The sequence below is a fragment of the Capsicum annuum genome, chromosome 10 (genome assembly GCF_002878395.1).
Source record: "Capsicum annuum cultivar UCD-10X-F1 chromosome 10, UCD10Xv1.1, whole genome shotgun sequence".
NCBI classification, from domain to species: domain Eukaryota; kingdom Viridiplantae; phylum Streptophyta; class Magnoliopsida; order Solanales; family Solanaceae; genus Capsicum; species Capsicum annuum.
Window position 1 is genome coordinate 115,220,032 of NC_061120.1, and position 19,101 is coordinate 115,239,132.

The 19,101-nt window shown below is 40.5% G+C and overlaps 2 pseudogenes; both read left to right on the plus strand.

Moving 5' to 3' along the window:
• The first annotated feature begins 9,933 nt into the window (after positions 1–9,933).
• LOC124887782 lies at positions 9,934–10,760 on the plus strand (annotated as a pseudogene).
• A 1,218-nt stretch (positions 10,761–11,978) lies between these two features.
• Positions 11,979–19,101, plus strand: part of LOC124887783 — a 10,121-nt pseudogene continuing 2,998 nt past the window's right edge.

Below are 19,101 nucleotides of genomic sequence, written 5' to 3' on the forward strand. Positions count from 1 at the left end.
TCTTTCTCATTTGCATGAGCATCTTTTTCTTTTCGGACAACCAGGTAATGTTGTCGTACCCGAAACCCTAGCCTTATTTTATAATAGTATGCATAGCAAGCCTTCTTTCTTTCGAAAGCAGGTAATCCCACTTTAATCCCCAATACTCGAGTTTGAAGGCAAGGAAGCAAGATGACCCCAGGCAATTGAGAAGCGAGCAATCCTATAGTGATGTTATGCTCTTCCTTTGGGGACTAGGATGAATGCGTATAGTAATAGATGCATTTCCTGATCGTATATGCAGGCGATACGGGGCTTATTTAACAGAGAATTGCCCTAGGCTTACCTTACTCAATGGGCTTATTATACCCCTAACCTTATCTTTTGATAGCTTAAGCATTGAAGGAAGTTACCCGTATTCGATAGGGATCAAGTATGGTTGTTGATAGTACCTGGCTAACCACTTCCCCATCCTCCAGTAAAAGGTTTCTAGTGTAGGTTATTCCCAGGTTCAGTACTAGATATGCGTTGAGGTGATAAACAAAGGAAGGCCAGCTCATGTGCTATTGCCCGGTGCCGATCCTAGAGAGGAAGATGCTAGTAAGCGTAGTTTCAGGCGTAGGGTAGGGAATTTGATGACTTTCAGGGTAACCCAAGCCTCTAAATCTCCAAAATCTAAGGAGATTCATTCCTTTAGTTAGAGAGCTGAATGGAAGGAAAGTCTTAGATCTATGTAGTTTATGACTTGGAAAAAAAAGGAAACAAAGTGCCCAAGAGATGACGCTTCTTGGAGGACAGGTAGTTAACTAATTTATCTTATTAGAGAGAAGGATATGGTTGAACAACCTATTCTCAAACAACTTATTCTAGCAGCCTATTCATTCAAAGAGCTAGCAATCACTTTCTTCCCACTCGAAAATCGTAGTAAAAAATATTCATATATTCACCAGGCACGGGATAAAGGAAAAGAGAGAGCCGAGAGCCGGGAACGCAATAAAAAGAATTTCTCTCGAGCGAGAATCTTCTTCTTTAGCAAATTCAACTTCTTTCCCCCAGAGCAGCAAGACCAAACCGGTTTATTCATCTGCATTGAAAAAAAGCTAAGCCCGAAAGTCACGGAGCTCTCTTCTCTACGTATACATAATATATATATAATATACATTAGGTTATTGGTTTCGGTTCGTTCAAAATATCTATCATCAAATAGCATATCTAAGGGCTCAAACGATGTTCTCTTGTTCCTCGAGAAAGCGATTTCACTCGTTTCCTCTTTCGGTTGGGGTTGGTTACTCTTCATCTCTTGGTAATTTCCTTATCACGCATATCATACAATCTCAGAGGAAGTAGAAAGTAAGTCAAGTCCAATCTCCTCAGCATCTGTGGATTGGCCTTAGTGGGAAGAGAAGGATCAAACTCTATCAAAAATTCGATGCAGCTTTCTTGGCTGAAACTGAACAGGATAGGTGGGCACTTAGATGATAGAGTATGCCTGCAAAGCACATTTCTTGTCTAATATCTACAGCTCGTTGATCTCTTTTGCCTATTTTGGCTAACCCCATTCCAGTCTATTAGGCAAGGTCTGTTCGATTGAGCTTCTATTAATCATCTTAGACAGCTGAACTCTTTTGCTTTGGATAGATCTAAACAGTAAAATACTCATTCCAGGCATGACTCGGAAGATGAAGAGGGGGCAGACTTTGAGTGTCAAGGAGGAAGTAGCAGAATTACTCTCTGTCAAGCTGAATTACATCCACCCTCATCCAGTCTCTTAAGTATAGCATATGCCTTTGCGAATGAATACTAGCTCCTAAACGGAAACTATAAGGAAAGGACTACCAGAAGTTTTCGCTCCCCTCTCCATCATTAGATTGACTCTTCTTCATTCAGCCCGGTTGAAGAAATCAGACCAAGATAGGTAGATTCCAACAAGAAAAGAAAGGCCGCTTTCGCGCTAGCGAGCTTAGTCCATCCTCTCTCTTCATCGAACCTAAAAAGGTTGAAGAGTGGAACTCTGCATTTTTCTCAAGCTTGCATCACTCAAGGGTCGACTAGACTTGAATTCAGCTTTGAAAGGAAATTGACCATATCATGACTCCTCTAAGGATAAGGAAGGTGTATACTTAAAGAAAGGTATTAATCTAAGGTAGAAGAAAAAAGTGGAATATTCAAGCATAAAGATAGGGAAAAAAGAGTAAAGAACAAGCAATGAAGTTTCTTCTTTCGTCGAAGCAGCTTTCCTTAGCTACTCCTTTGATTTCCAGCATAGTCAGAGTAAGGTCTTCCTTCCCTGCTTACCTAAAAGAAATTATTAAAACTCTACTTCATTCCTAAGGAAAGCCGAGAATCCGCTCTTTGAAAATCTTCCTCGGGAAAAGTCCACGCCCAGTGGAGTCTTCCGTTGGAACTAGATTCCAACTTCACATAAGCGGTCTTAGCTTTGACTTGGCAGTAGGAAGACGATGTGGGGTTTAGTCCTTTAGCCCAGGTGAAAGTTTAATTAGGCAAAGAACCAGCCATCCAAAATAATGGTTGGAACTCCTTATCAATTACCTCTCCCGCCGCAGCGTAAGGAAGAGTAAACAATGAATGGCAAGTCAGAGTGAAAGGTAGAGACTTCAGTTGCTACCGTACTTGACTGAGAACTTGATAGAGTGGTTGTTTTCCTCTTCCGGGAGTGTTTTTGCTTTCAACCGGCCCTTGGGATTATCATATAAAAGTTCTATTCCTTCCTACGCCTTTTTTCCAATCTCTGAACTTCGGGAATGCTTTACCTAAACTGATTCAAAAAGGCATGCAAAAAGAGTTTCTTAGTGCTTCACTACCTGAAAGAAACCCGATCCATGGAACCATCTTTTCTTTTCAAAGAAAGAGCTAGAACTACCTGACCGAAGGAGATAGACAGGAAGGGAGGTGGTGATTAGGATAACCCAATTATAGTTGTAGAAGTAGAAGCTATAGGTGAAGTGTTTTGGGTAGCCAGTGTCATAACTATAGGATAGGTAAGCTTATCCAGAGATAGATCTCAAGGAAGAATTCCTAGGTGAGAAGTGATTGAAGCATCAGTGAAATGAATCTATTCTCCAAAGCACCAAGACATTAGACAATGCAAGGCTCTCTTGCACAGGAATAGCGCCAAATAAGAAAGATCAGATTAGCTATGGCCTTAGGTAAATTAGTCACAATTCATAATTCCCCGTTACTGCTAAAAGGAAACAAGGAGTTGGCAGGAAGAACTAGCAGCTAACCGATAAGAATAAAGCACTAGAAATTTCCAGACTCTTGGATGAAATTATTATACTTGTATTTCTTGCCTGTAAACTATTCCCTCAGCTGGCATGACATTGAGAAGAGAATTGCAAATATCTTTATTGGTTTTAGAAAATTGAGTCCAGTCGTTCGCATAAGGAAGGAAAAGAAAAGGAGGGTCTCACACCGGTGTAAAGTAAAAGAAATTTCCTTAGACTCAGAGATTTCATTTGCTGGCCTTTAACTGGCTTTACAAAATAGGATTTTATCACAGCCTTGATCACAGGATGGGAAAAGTACCGGCCTGGACCCCAAAAAATAGACAACCATCAGGATAGGTACTGCTACTAGATTATCCTCTGTAAAGTAAACACTTTCAAACTAGCCAGCTGGATCTCAAACTGGAGAAAGAGAACTCCCCATGTCTAGAAACTCACAATCGATAGAGGGGCTAGCCACAGAAAGTCCAGAAGTCGCTTGATTCTCTTCTTAGGAAAATACATCTTCCTTTCCTGATCTAAGGGATTCCCCTTTTACTGCAACTGCAACAAAAGGGGCTAGGGATTAGCTGAGCTCGAAGGCAGATGGAATGGCACTTTCTTTTTCTGAACTAGCTAAAACAGAACTCACTTGCTCAACGGCTGACAAAAGGGCTTACCCTACGACTGCTAGGTTTTACTTGCTTGAAGGAGATTTAAAAGGCTTCCTTCCTTGGGGAAAGACTCCTATTACCGGGGACTACTAATACAACTACGGGGAATGAAGACACCACATATGACATAGAGAAAATAAAGCGGAATAGCGGGATGAGGTGAGGAAAAGATCTATATACTCTGATTTCAGGAGGAGAATCCATTATAGTAGGTCCTCCTACGCATATTCTACACGGAGGGAAAAACACCACACCACATGTAGGGACAATACCAAGCACTTTGTTACTTGTTCGCAAAGGAATAGAAGGGAAAAAGTCTTTGATTATGACTGGCGAGATATAAATAGAAAGACTGGAACTCTAGATCCTCTAACACTGATTAAAATGAGAATCATAAGCTATTGATTACACCACAGCAGGATCTTGCCTTGGATAGGCCCCTAGACTGTGAGCTTAGCCAGTAAATATGTCCTAGGTAGAGAGGAGAAAACCTAGAAAAGAAAAGAACCAGAATCACGTCCAACAATCTATGAGGGAAAATCAATGATGAAGCAGCAGGAAGAGTCGTTTGATGACATGAGGTTCCTATATACCATCATCTCGAATCCAAAGGCATAACAATAGGTAGGCATCTTTTTGACAATCTATATGAAGATCTAAAGGTGAACCAATAGACAGAGAGAGATGCTCTTCCTGCGGGCCAAGAATGTCTTTGTCCAAAGAGCTAGCAATGACTTTCTTTCCACCCAGAGTGGAATTCAGGGATAGGACTTTGCCTGCTATCTTGATTGCTGATACTTTGATTTATATTCTTTTTCCTGGTCCTATCGAACTAGACACTGAATACCTAGTCCGGGTAAAAGGATTTTTTCTATTAAAAGCAGAGAAAGAGTTTATGACTACCTCTTCCTATCGCACCAATCAAAAAAGTGAAACCATGGCAAGCAAGACACGAATAGAGTTGTCTTTCACAACAGGAGAGAATACTTCATTAAAGTCCATACCCTCTCTCTGACTATAGCCCTTTGTAACCAAGGGGTATCTACCCATTTTGCATTTTGACTTTCAATCTTGGGCAGAAATGGCTTCACGTACTTTAGCCCCAAGTAGAGTATAAAAGAATGAATGCTGTGATGAATGCGCAGGCTAAAGGATATGAATCGTGAAAGCATTAGGCAGAATCTTCTTTTTGTGTGGAGATTCGGGGTGGAATTAAGAGTCTTTCTAATGCCTAAAAAGGGATGAATTCACCGAAAGAGGACTAAGAGCTAAATTCCAGAGACAGCTTAAGGGGATTCTAAACCTTTTTTTGCTCCGGGTCGTTAGGGTTAAGACTCGGTGATGAAGTGTAGAATGTGGGTAGAATATGGGTTGTTAGGGGATTCAGGTTATAGTTACAGTTTACCTCTCCCTTTGACTGTCCCGTGTAGGTTATGCTTTTTGGAGAGAGAAGAGTCTTTTTATTAGAAAGGGGTTAAGCGCCAGTCGTTAGAAGTGGAAGCCAGTGGTTTAAGACTAGGGGAAAGAGCTTCATTAGGAATGATTGGAGATAGGGGTAACTGATTCATAGAAGAAGCTGCTGGTTTAGCAGGAACGGCTACAAGAACTTTTGCAGTAGCAGCAGATAGAGCTTCAGCAGGTACAGGACCTGCTACAGTTGCTGATGCGCTAGGAAAAAATTCGAATGTGTTAAGCATATGCTTTTTTCCACTTAAGAGTAGGGGGGTTGGAAAGATTGAATCATTAATCTCTATCTCTTCCCGTTACTCAATTACATCTACATCGACCCAAAGAGTAGGGAGTTTGGGCACGGCCTCAGCAAATAGAAGAGAGGTTTCTCTCCCAAAACAAAAGGTTCCAGTGGAACAAGGCTTAATAGTGCCCGAAAGAGGTGGTTGGGTCGATCAAGCCCTAGAGTAGGAGTAGGAGCGGGTTTGGAGTAAAGACGGAAAGAAAGGGTTCTCACCCACCAGCAGCGGTAAGAGGACTTTCTTCACCAGCAGTGGGAATACTTAAGAATAAGGGGTTTGGGCTCACCAAGATGAGAAAAGCATATACATACCAGAGTCAGGGTCAGAGACTAGCTTTCTCTTTCTATTCCCATCTAAGAGCGGGTAGTCTATCCTGGCTTATCCCCTTAGGAGGGAAATTTCTATCAAAGACAGTCGAGCTGTATTCATAAGGGACTAAAACTTTGTAGTTCCTCTGAGGTGTCTGATGATATTAAATAGATTGTTGAAAAGCCGAGGGAGCCTAAATAGGAGCTTTCTATTGCAGCTATTGCGGTAGAGCAGGAGGGATAAGCAGCAGGTTGAAGCCGCAATAGAGTTTGCGAGATAAGAAGAGGTGTGGGGGTGCTTTGCTTCAGTTGGGAAGAGTAAGATTCAGATTCAAAAAACTCCTAGAAAGACTTGTATTCCCTTACTGAACAGAAGTACCGATTCCCGCAATAACGAAAATAAGTAGCTGAAGCGAGTTTTCAAGAAACTGCTCAAGTTTTAGCAAAAGTGGCTCTCCGGGACTAGGTGAGGAAACGTCTATTGGAGAGTAGAGTGCCTCCAGGGGTTTGACATCTCGGATGAAGAATTACTTGAGTTACAGAAGAAGATTGAAGATATAGCTAGTCAATTTGATGAATGTAGTATATTTAATGAAATTCCTAACTTAATCAAACTATTGATAAGAAAGGATCTTATAAATGCTAAATCTTATTTATATAAATATCTTCCTCGACGATATTTAGAATAGTACTATTAATTAGTTCGGTCAATGTACGCTGGAGGCTATCATAATATATGTCTTAAGGTTGTTGTACAACTGTACTCAAGACACCTCAGTTGTGAAGGTATCTACATTGTTGGACAAGTTAGAAGCACAGTTCGAATACAGGCCAATATAATCAATAAGAAAAATATGGTTAGTAGTACAGCAACAAGTAGTCGAATTGATATCAAAGGTCATAAATATCAAATTGGTAAAGGATTGCTGGAGTTCATGCTTGAAAAAAAGTTGATCAAAATTGAGACACTTTCAGCAGACGATAATAAAGCAGTAGTAAAAAAGAAAGGAAAGGGTTATTCTAAAATGAATTTATTTGCTGTATGTGATTTTGACAACAATCTTATCCCTTTGAAACTCAATCTTCCAATGGTTTGCAAGCCTTTAAAGCTGACCGAAATGCGTTATACCTAACGAACTAGGGTAGCTGTGGGACTCGACCTCTTGGACTAGTATCGATGGAGGCTCCTCGGATGAGTCTTTGTTTAGTTAGGAGTAGGTTCTTGCAACCTTAACGCACTAACAAAAAACCGCTTCCAGTTTGCAGCTAATAAAAGTTTGTCCTTTCATTAAGGCATCGGGGTGATCCACTTCGGGACAACCTCGACCACATGGGCATTGGTAGTGAATTGATCATGGTAATAAGTTCAGATCGAGGAAAATTCAAAAATTCATACTTGAATCCCACTAGCTCACCGAAAACTTGGCCTTTCATCCCTGTTTTTCTAATCGGACTCAGAGGGAGGTGAATTCGCTAATTTTGACTTTTTAGTCGGATTCTCTAAGGCTTGAAATAGAGTGATTATATTGATTTCTTTCCTTATGTGGTTTTGCCTTTCATAGTCTCTCATTCATTTCATCCCTACTAGGAAAAAGAGTTCCATACCCATCTAATCGAAGAAGGTACATTTCCTTCAACCTTTATGCCTTTCAACTTGAACAGATTTTCCACAGCAAGGAATTCTTTTTTTTGTTGGTAGGGTGGATCCTATAAGAAAACTTGCCCCTTTTGGTCAGATTGCCTATCAGTCTTGGTGGTCTCGTAGTACACGCCTCTTTTTATCATCCTTCAAATACTTTTGGGCTTCCCTTAGCTTTTAGGTGGATTCAATATCTCCCTCCTAAAAAAGAGAAATAGTCAAGTGAAAGAAGCCCACTCCAGAGTCGTTCACAGGAGAAGCACTGACCTTTTCTCTTTTCTCTATCGACTTCGATAAGACTAATAAGTCAGGGCGAGCTCTTACTTAGAGAGAGTTAGTTGGGTATGGTCAATAGCTCTAAGATCACATCAGATTCTAACCCTAAGGTGACTTCACTCTCTTTAGGGATGATTAAAGACTAACAAAGGTAGGGCAGGAGAGAGGGAAACAAAGCAAGAAGTTATCTTCGCATCATAGCGGGTTAAGAACATAGGCTTAGTGAATCCCCACTCAAATTTCATATGTAATGTAAGGAAATCCTCTCTGTTAAAAGAGGATCTTTGTAAATGACTTTCTGAAGTAAAGACTAGAAAACGAAAGAGAAAGAAGACAGTCAGTCCAGCTAACAACTGAATTTCATGCTTTCAAGCTTAATTCGTTCATTCTCTCTAGGGTCGTTGAACTAGTTGAATGGAATTCCTTCCTACGCATACAACATGCCAAAGCTCAAAGTTGTTTGATCCCTTTACCAATCATAGAAGATGACTTATTCTATCTCCTTGCTATCTCCATTGGTTGAACGGGGGGTATCAGAAGATCTCTGCTTACCTTAGCCTTACATAGAGGAGCTACATGACTTTCATTATCTCCTAGTGCAGCATATCTAATTCACTATAGGGTTAAGAGTGACTTGCTTAGACTGCTGAATAACCGTCACTTTAGCGAGCTGTAGGACAAACTACATCCAAAAGGAGAAAGAAAACTTTGAATATCAGTGCCCATAGCAGTCCTGGAGTTGGGTTATGATGGTCGTGATGAGCTCTACTAGAAAGAAAATCTCTTCTATTCATAGATGAAGTCCTATCTAAGGGCCTTCGTTGCCCTTGAATTTCGTTCCCTAGTTCAACCCAAAAAGTAGCGGCCAAACGGCTCTGTCCTTTTCAAAGAGGTTATCCTTCTCTCTCCCCATTTTTTAGTCTTATAGGATAGCTCACCATTCAAGTAAGTCACTTTACCCGATGCTTACTGTATTCTTTCTATCCTAATTGGTAGCAGTCCCTTTTTAGTACCCCCTTTCCAACCAGTCAAGTGGCTTTCACTCCTTGACAGTCAGTCTATTACCCAGCCCTGATCCCATGCTTTTCGTTGGTCAACAACCAACTAAAGTGCTCTATACTTCTTCACTACTCGTACAGGCTTGACGGAGTTAAGCTGTATTGAGGGAATCATTTTGTCTCAATCAATCAAGAATGCCTCAACTAGATAAATTCACTTATTTCACACAATTCTTCTGGTCATGCCTTTTCTATGTTATTATTGTTCTTCTTAGGTTTTTCAATATAGATGAACGACTTTACTTTCTTTATGTAAAGAATTCGGCCTTTCAACGGGTCGTTTTATACTTGAAATTGTTTATGATTTTCTTTATAATAATGCGCGCAGGTTTTCTTCTTTGTCACAACTTAAATCATATCCTTCTTTCTCCTTGTGGGATTCTTCCCTCGGAACTAAAACTTCTGGAGTTCTATCTAAAACAGTCGGACCCAGAATGGGTGGAATATGTACATCAAGTGCTAAAAATGACCCCGATACATTCAGCCACATATAAAGTAATAGTTCGAGACTTCCTAAGCACGGAGATGTGTTTTGTAACTTGCGACCAGATTTCCTCTCTATCAACTCATTTTTTATAGTCGAGAGGATCCCCAATTATTCATTGATCCACAAGACCTAGATTCCATACTAAAAGTGCACCTTGAACCCCTCGAATTCAATCACTCAGCTCTATGCCAGGTCTTGGAAAGTTTTTCTTTCGAAAGAGAGACATCCCCATTCTATTATAAGGTAAAAAGGACCCAGGCAAAGCATTTCCAGGGTTTATCAAAACAAAAGCACCAAGCCCAATTGGAAATGCAACATCGTCGAGAATTAAAGGAGTTATGGGAATCCCTGTCAAGAAGGAACACTTTTCTAAGCGAAGAAAATGCCTCTCTAAGAGAAAAACTTTTTATTCTCGACAGGGAAGCCCCATAACATTATTTATGCATTCTTTCAAGTTCTGATTCGTAGTGATTTATCTTTAATTCGTAGTGATTTAGTTCAAATACATAATCAATCCTATCAAATATTTTGATTTTTCCCTTGAATTACTCATATATATCCCATGAATTTCATTTCACACCGGAAACTATTCTAGGAGAAGTTTGAATCAATTCCATTCGAATATTGATTGGTCTTGGTTTGACATGGTTTACGCATTACTGATTCCCGAAAGAGTTAATATTTCCATTAGCTAAACCCTTTATTACCCTGCCTTTGGATTCGTATTTTGTTCGTACACAATCAATGGAGGCCTTCCCGACATATGTTGCAATATATCTAATAGCATGCTCTTACTTCGTCTTTCCCTTAATAACTCATCAAATTTGGTTCATTTTGATCCCCAGTTGCTATGAGGAACAAAGGATAAAATACAATCGATTCCTCTATTTAAGTGGTTCTTGCTTCTCCTTGTTCCTGTTCCTAACTCCTCCCCGGGTAGTTCCCAATGTTTGGCACTTTCCATACTTCATGGGTGCAACATCAACAAATTCTCTCATGATCAAGTTACAAGCCAAGATCTATGACCATATTATGTTAACTGTTCGTATTTCATTCATTCCATCGGTATGCTCCCAGGTACCTATAATTGTGATCTGTTTGCTAGAACCAAAGGATCTTTCTGTAGAAACCTCCATGAACTCTCACTGTTTTGTATGGTTTTTCCGCTTCTCATAGTTGCTCTTTCCACACCTCCGAATATCTGGTGCCAAATTATCGCCCCTTTTCTTATTTCTTTGATAATAGAGTTGGCTATCTTTGTGGCATCAATTGTACAAGTTCTTAAAGAGGGATGGACGAGTGTAATGGGGGAAAGCTACTCGATCAACAAAAAAGAAGCGGTTTTTTGCACAGCTTACTCATAGTGCAGGTCCCATTTGTATATCGTATTTGGCCGAAGAAGCATCGGACAGGTTAGACCTCTTACCTTCTTGGGACTCCATGGACCAAGATCTGCTTTTATTATATGGTCAATACCGATCTACTTTAGTAGATCATATGGATATAGAAAAAGCAACTAATTTGGATGAAATAGAAACATCTCTTTTCCATTTCTATTTACCCAGTTCATATCTTTGTTTCTTGTGTTCCTGGGAGGAATTTGATCTTAGAATACCACCTAAATAACTACGTCCAGAGAGTCAAATAGGCCAGGAAGAAAGAGTCTGAGGTCGGGTTGGACGGTTAAGACTCGAGTCAAAATGAGAGAAAAGGAAGCTATCAACGCCTTAGTTTACAAGGAAACTTTGTCATACTTAGAAAAGGATGGTTCTAAAGTAGGTGTCAAGCTGAGAAAAGGAAGAGAATTTTGGAATGAAAGAAAAGAAAGGCATGTGAGTCTTTGGGCATAAAGAAAAGATTGGATCCTTCTAAAGCTCTCTTTCTTCTCTTATGATATTTCATTTCCATAAGACAGGGAAAGATCACTCCGTCAAGCATCTCTTCAATGCTTTCTCCTTATTGGAGAATATGACTATACTATATAGTTAAAGTCTAACATTATACCGTATCCTTCACACCGCCGACAACCCAAGATCGTGCCACCCCTGAAATGAGAGTGAATCTTGGAACCAGAAGGAAGAAATCTACATATTCTACATATAAATTAAAGACGGACGCCGGGATCATTGATCGCCGATTCCCGTAGTCTAATAGAATTCATTCCTTGGCACTAAGCGGCTCACTTAATGACTATTGATCTTTAAAAGACCCTGCCTAAGGGTGGGTCATCTCGAGTCAGAAATGTGATATGAGTCCCTGAGTTCTCTCTCGAATAGACTTTCGATAAGGGCGCATATGCTCTAACTGTATGGCCTGGGTATGTAGTAATAAGTGTGGGTGATATCGGGTGAATCTTTACGGACTGGACTCACAACTATAGCAAGGCTCATCTAGGGTTCCTTCGTTCTATCTGTTCACTTAAGACTGCGCTTTCAAAGGTAGTTCTGAAAGGCACCTCTTCAATCTTATTCAACCTTCTATTGAGAATCCCTAGAACTACGCTTGAAGCTTCATTCAGATCAATTCCAGTCGCTGCTATGCCACATCAATCCGTTATGGCTTGACCCTCTTCCTTAGCAGCTATGGATTCTCCGGATAGCCATATTTGCGTGGAATGGTTCCCCAACCGGAACAGGCTCCTACTTAGATCACTTCGATTCAACAGCCCTGAGGCTTTCAACGAACGAAATGAGGGACATGAGAGGCATAGAGGACTCATACCCCAGAAATTAGATCTTTGTTGTGCCTTCACACATTAAAAATAGTCCATTCATGAGGACAGGATATGCATTCTTATTGAAGAAATTCTCTCCTCTTTTTACCGGTCGAGCTTTCGCTACTTCTGAATGGCCAGGTGCCTACATAGCTCGGTTCTCTCTTTTTAAGGGAGTGGGAATCAGACCTCATGTAATTCTCGATCCATTTTTACCTGTTCCTGAAACTTCCTGCTTTCTTCTCTCCGGCACCTAAGTATTCTGGGAGCCCCCGAATCAAATAAAGAAAAGGGGAAAAACTCTTCTTTCTCCTCGTTCTTGGGACTCTATTTAGGATTGATTGATTCTTGGTAGGTGGATTGGTTGCTGTGCAGCTAACTACCAACCCCGAAATTACGTAAAGAGAAAGGGCTTGTTGAACTACCTTTCTTCATGCTCAGAATTCACTGCTACGGCGGGTAGCCCTGATCTCATGGATTAGCTAAAACTATGGAGAAGCAAGGACCTACTAGCTACATCTTTAGTCTATAGTGACTCATTCATCGAGAGTGGAGGGAATTGCTTCAATGGGGGTCGAAAAGTGAAAGGGCAAAGCCTAAAGGCCACTTCCTAATATAGGAGAATTACAGATAGTGTAGTTATGTCGAACGACAGAAGGGAATCTTCAGATTGAATATAAGAATAGTCTTGCTAAGATGAATGTCACTTGAACGAGTTTAAGAGGTGAAAGTTTGGTCATAATTCATTTACTATAATGAATTTGTACTAAAGGCCATCGTCCTTCTGTATGAATCTGGTGCAAACTCTATCATGGCTTCATGGATATCCATTGCTTATCATTATGCTTTTGTCTCAACGAGGAAACAGTGATGGTAAGACCCTCTTCTATGATTCGATACAGCCCTCTCCTTTCATTCTTTTTTCATATATCGATTCAACATGGCATGCGATAGGGAAAAACCACTAAATGTCTTATAGAAGATAATAAAGAAAGTCGAGCCTACAACGATAGATATAGAGAAGCCATTAGAAAGACAACTTTTAAAGCGGAATGCCAGATTGATTCTGACATAAAGTTTGCGCTATCAGTTCATAAAAAGGTCTGACTGTCGCCCACCCCTTTAATAAGTTGATATCCTCTTCCTGTAGCTAATAGAGCTAATGGAGTGACTTGTGCTAATGGAATTAAAGGATGTAGCTAATCGTCCGCTATTTCCTCATCAGGAAAAAGAGGCTGCTAGCTTGAACAGATACTCTTTAAAGCAGCCCCTAAGGCCGATAGATGGAAACTATTCTGCCCCAGTCATCGAGTCCTTCAGTTGAGTTGGTTCAAAGATCGAATGAATGTGGCTTCCTTTTTTAGAACTATTCACCCAAATCGAAGCGCTTTCTTAGCCTTGTGAGGAGTGGGAGCTTTTATGAGATGACTTGATTGATGCTTTACCCGATCGAGGAGTGGGAGTTCTCACGAGTCTATCTCTCTTATCCATAGCTTGAAAGACTACGGATTTTGCTAAAGAACTAGCTTGCCCATTGGCTGGGAAATTTTCTAGATATTTAGACTAATCCAACTGATCTACGATGGTCGGGTCCTTGCTTTGGGTCCTTGAATATGCAATCATTCCCTCCCAGAACGAAGACTAAAGCACTTCTCTTTCACCCACTATTTTTCTTCAACCAAGACCGGAAAGACAAAGAACATCAGATACGGGGAAGGAAGGGTCATTTCAAAAAGAGCATATGTTTCATATGCACCGCTTACGCTCACAACTTTCATCCGATAAATTTTGGAAGGAACAAGAGGAGCAACTATCTTTGGTCCTTTTCATTTAGTTTTTGGCTTATAGACCTAGTTAATCGTCCAACCACTCTTACTTCTTAGTCTTTACGGGCAGCGGATCAGGCTTGAAAAAACCTCCATAGATTGACGGATAGAGGTTCTGGATTACTCATTTCAGGCATCATCATAAACTTCCACTTCTTAGACTGGGTGCCCTTGTTCCACTCTAGAGAAGAAGGGTTATCGATCGATATCGAAGTCTCGAAACACTCTATCTCATGCTTTCATAGGAAAAAATGATCTGGACGTTTCAAGGTCAAGATCCCAATGAGTTGAACTATGTTCAACTATGTTCAAAGAATCTCTGTACCTTAGTCTCAAATCATTTGAAACGAATCTCTAGCTACTTCGTACCTCCTTGTAGGGTAACCACATGGAGTGGTCCTATGGAGAGGTGCACCTTGGCTACCCTCACTTTTGTATTTTGTATACTGTGGGGCGCCCTTTAATGAGGAAGTTGCCTTCTTGGTTTAATAAGGCAAGAATGATGGATAGAGTTTTAGGGTTATTACCTACTTGCTCCACTATATAATTCAGTTATGATAACAAAACTGTTCCTTGTAAGGGGTCAGGTGTAGTTCAAATGTCATTTACTATGCTACCTGTCATAGCTCTGATAGGGTGGCGATGCTTCTAGTGGGTGTGGAAACCAGAAGTCTCATGTTGTTCATCAGCACTATGGCATGATAGGATTGTACCAGTGACAAGTGTTTTGGTGGTTAGTTTTATATTAGGATCCTCTCAGCTATCTAAGTGCCACTCGTTGGAGTGTGGTACTTGCTTGACAACTAGGATCTTTCCTAGGTGATGGCTAGGACTGCATTTTCTTTGGGGACGCAGGTTTCCATCTGAATTGGAGGAGGCCTATATAAAGAAATTCTTTACAGTCTACTTTATTGGCCTTGAATCTTCTTTCTTGAGTTTGATTGGCTTAGTAGCCACCTGGGTAACCTTTGACCCTGAAAGGAGGTTCAAGATGTTGCACAAGCTCCTTTGGGGGGAGTGCCCGCTCCGTTAAGGGAGTCTTTGTGTGGCTCAAGTTAGATTATGCCATGGTTATCTCCTAATGGGTCTCATCTTTCTACATAAAATGAATAACAGAGGCGAGCGGAGTGAGGGCGGTGGGCGGGCACGGTGGGAAAGAAGACCTGCCTCGCGCTAAGGATAAGCCTTATTTCTAGGAAGCCCACTGAGCCTTCAATCACATCACTATTGTTAGATCCTTTGATCATTTATTACCTCTTTCTGTCCTCCTATCCGATAAGTATGTGCTTCCCGTGCTGATCCCACCCTTAGACTGGAATACAAAGCTTGCCCGGTATAACTACTGCTTGGAGCTTAGGTAAATAGACAGAATGAGTTTCATATAGTGAAACAAATCCTCGAATCACTTTCAAATAATAAGATGATACTTCACACTAGGCCAAGATCTATCATCATAGGTAAGAAAACAAAGTTCTTGCGACAGGAAAAGCTGATTGAACTGATAAGCTTATCAGATTAGGACCTAGGTGGGGGTGAAAGATGGAATGATGCAAAAGCTAAGAGCTGTGGACTCATAGAACGAATTGAAGGCTTACCAGCCCGGCTAGGATTATTCGCTTACTGACGAATTACATACCTATTTGAATATGGGACTACAACCAAAAGAGGATCCCCTCGTTCAACGAAGAAAGTCCTTTTGGATTTACCCAGCTCAGACATGAAGTCAACATTCTTCCTACCAGCAGTGCATTCTCAAGCAAGAGAGAGTCAAAGTCAAGCTAACCCGGTAAAACCGTATCTATAGAGATCCCCACAGCTGATTCCCTTGACGAGAGGCTGAGGCTAAGGAGAAAACAAAGCTAACTACTAAAAGACAGGAGCCTTGATTTTATGCCATCTTCTTAGACTATTCAACCTCCTGCTGTACGAGATGAGATAATGCAAAAGGAAGAAAAAGACCAATGCTGCTATTCACATACGTGCCTGGAAGCGAAAATGCTTTAGAATCAATGGCTAACAGCCCTACTAATGCTTTTCCATTCTGATTCAATAGCAAACAGAGCATTCTTTGCTTCAGATTCTATTCCTTCAAACAATTCACAAACGGCAAATCGAGTTCAAAGAACTCTCCCCACAGCTATGGAAGCATGTATTGACAAACTATTCAACATAGGACGGACCTAGATGATTGATGTCATAAGCAATCTTCCTGGTCTAAGAGCAACCTCAAATTGGAAGTTCACACTCAGCGTGAAGAAAAGTGCTTATGCTCTCTCTGAGCCCTCCATACAGTGGCACATCAACAGCCTTGCCTTAGTTCTCTTTTCAGCGCTGATAGAAGCATACCAAGGCAAAGTTGACGATCTCTTTAACCTTTTTCTGGATCTTTATCTTTCCCTATGAGCTTATGCAGTAAGTGCCGATGTGCGAGGATCCTTTAGTTCTGAGCAAGGGCGTCGACCCCTTAAGGAGGACATCTTCTTCTCTATCTCTCTTCTCAGATCGAACATGATGGGAACCCTTTGTCTACGTCATCGAAGAGATAGTCTTGGGACCCCATTTCCCACAGTAGACATAAGAATTGGATTATTCCTATTAGATATCTTTATAAAATATATGGCAACTTCTCTTAAAAGCCTCGGTTGTCACCCCCCCCCCCCCCCCAATCAAAAGACTTATCTTCAATTTCATAAGGGAGACATCGGCACGACATTGTAGTAATATTAAACTATTGAATAAGAATTGTAGTAGGGCACAGGGTCACTTTTCCTTTCTCTATCACATATATAAAACCTTAGCTTCGCTGACTTTATGAGGTCTAACCTTTGCCACGACATTAGTGGCTTAGCTCTTTGCGCTTCCCGCAGGCTTTAATTAATAGAGAGAGAGGAAGCACCATAAAGATCAATTAGCGAGGTTTTGGGTTGATACAATAATAACTGCATACTTATCTCATAATGTGAGATAAGAGTTAGGAATTAACTTATGTAATAGAGTCGATCCACTAAAGTCTTGAGCAGCGGTGTAGGATCAGATCCCAAAAATAGTAAGTATTTTCTTTCTTATGAAAGAAAGTTTTTTTCAAAGATTTTATATAAATTTTTCTATGAAATTGAGATAGTTACCTTTCAGAAAATTCTAACAGTAGCATAGGCATTTTGTACTGCTTGCTTTTCTATTATTCAAAGAGGTTTCTAGGCAGTCTACAGATAGAAAGGAAAGTCCAAACTCGTGATTTTAGATGGAAAGGCATTCTATAAACAAGGCATACATATACTTGTACTTGTTTTCCTTAGCCTTGCTAATCTTTTCTTTTATTGCTTTCGGACTAGCCTAAGAATTAGAGCTTTTGGGTGGACATAGTAGTCTTATCCCAGGAGTAGCAACTTCCCGACCCTAGGGATTTATCCCATCCATTTGCCATAGGGTCCTCGCCCTCTTGACTTGATATGCCAATCATACTAGGCCTATACTATGGGGAAGATTGCACACTTTTGATTGTTTAGTTGCTGGGAGGGATCCTTTAGTACTCTTTAAGAGCTCGTCCCTAATACCCATTAGATACTTTGTCTTCTAGTTAGCTTTAAGGTTAGTAAGAAGTTAGAAAAGACTATCAATGGCAGCATAGAAAGGTCAGTCATCAATTGGACTTCTCACCCGATCAGTCCTCTCTCTTTCTTCATATAATCTTATCCATTTCAGTAATAGTTGGAGTCAAAGTTTTGACTTTATCCCATTAATAACATCCCATTAATAACCCTTTGTAGAATTACTAAAGAACCTGAAAGCAAGATCTAGCAAGTCAGCACCAGCACTAGCGTAAGGGCTAACCTATAAAGGAACCTGTAATTGAGCCCTCGGCGTATGAGAGGACCAGGGTGAAGATAGTAGAGAAACACTTTTTATTATGTTATCCAGAATGCGATGCCCCAAGGAAAAAAAGTAGCAATCGATTTTCAATCCTATGATTTTACTCGAATAACTAATGTTAGAGTAGCAGATATGGTTTTTAGTGGAAGCTGCTTTCCCCGGATGCAGAATTGAAAGAATCATGCCTTTTTTCTTATAAAAGCCTCCTCATCAACTCTTTGTCTTTTAAACCCACCTCACCGAGCTTAACGCCCTGGAGTCGCTCTTGAATCGAGTTAGTGAAGATACAAAAAGCTAGTCTTCTTTTTGATAGTAAGAGATAGAAATGCGGCGAATCGAGAAAGAGCTTATTAGCTTATTTCAAATTGGAGTCTAAGTTATTGAAATCTTTATCTTCTTATCCCAAATTGGCATATCTATCCTTTGCGCCTCTCTATATGTAATTTTCCCTTATTTAGAAATTGTGTATAATATAGAAATAAAGATAATTCGCTTTTTTTATCTTTCTTTAGCCTTTCGTGGAGATAGAATCCTCTTGTACTCTCAACTCATATTTCCCACATAGTTCATTAGTTAAACCAACGATTCTCTTCTCAAAGTCAAAGAAATGAAAGAACCACCCCTTTCTGTTTTTTGTACTGTCAGATAGAAAGCAAATTAGACCCCCAAGAGTCCTTCTTTACCAGAACTACTCTGGCTTATACTTCTCTCATGGCCTATCTGCCCTCTATTGCATTCCTGCATTTCACATCTTCTAGTCAGTGGCATAGGGACCTCTGCCTTTCTTCTCCTATTCGAAGACCCTTGGCTGAAAGAGAAATCGAGGATCAAGAAAGATATAAAGAACAGGTCTCAACTTCACTACAAGAAAATTGGTTGCTCTCTACTTCCTCATTCTTATCCTCGGATTCTTCCTATACCATTACTTGAGGTATTGAGGTTGAACTGATATTTCTCCCACGTAGTTAATCGAACTTCAAGGAAGATTGATCACAGCTGACTCTGAGCACTTCTTCAATTTGCTAAGATATCCAGTCTCAAATTCCAAGGTGTGGACCAAGAAATGCTTCCTGAATCATGAAGTTTGAGAGTTTGGGACCAATGCAGTGAATGGTGGTGGGTCTGGTTGTTCCGGGGACAGCTTTTTGGTATGGCTATTGGCCTTCTAGCTAAGTCACAATCTTATCCCTTGATTCCTTCCTTCCTTCAGGCCAGGTATAAAGTGACTGGTTCGATAGGACCAGGATAATTTTTTGACCTCCCGACTTTGATTCCCCCTTGACCCAACATAATGGA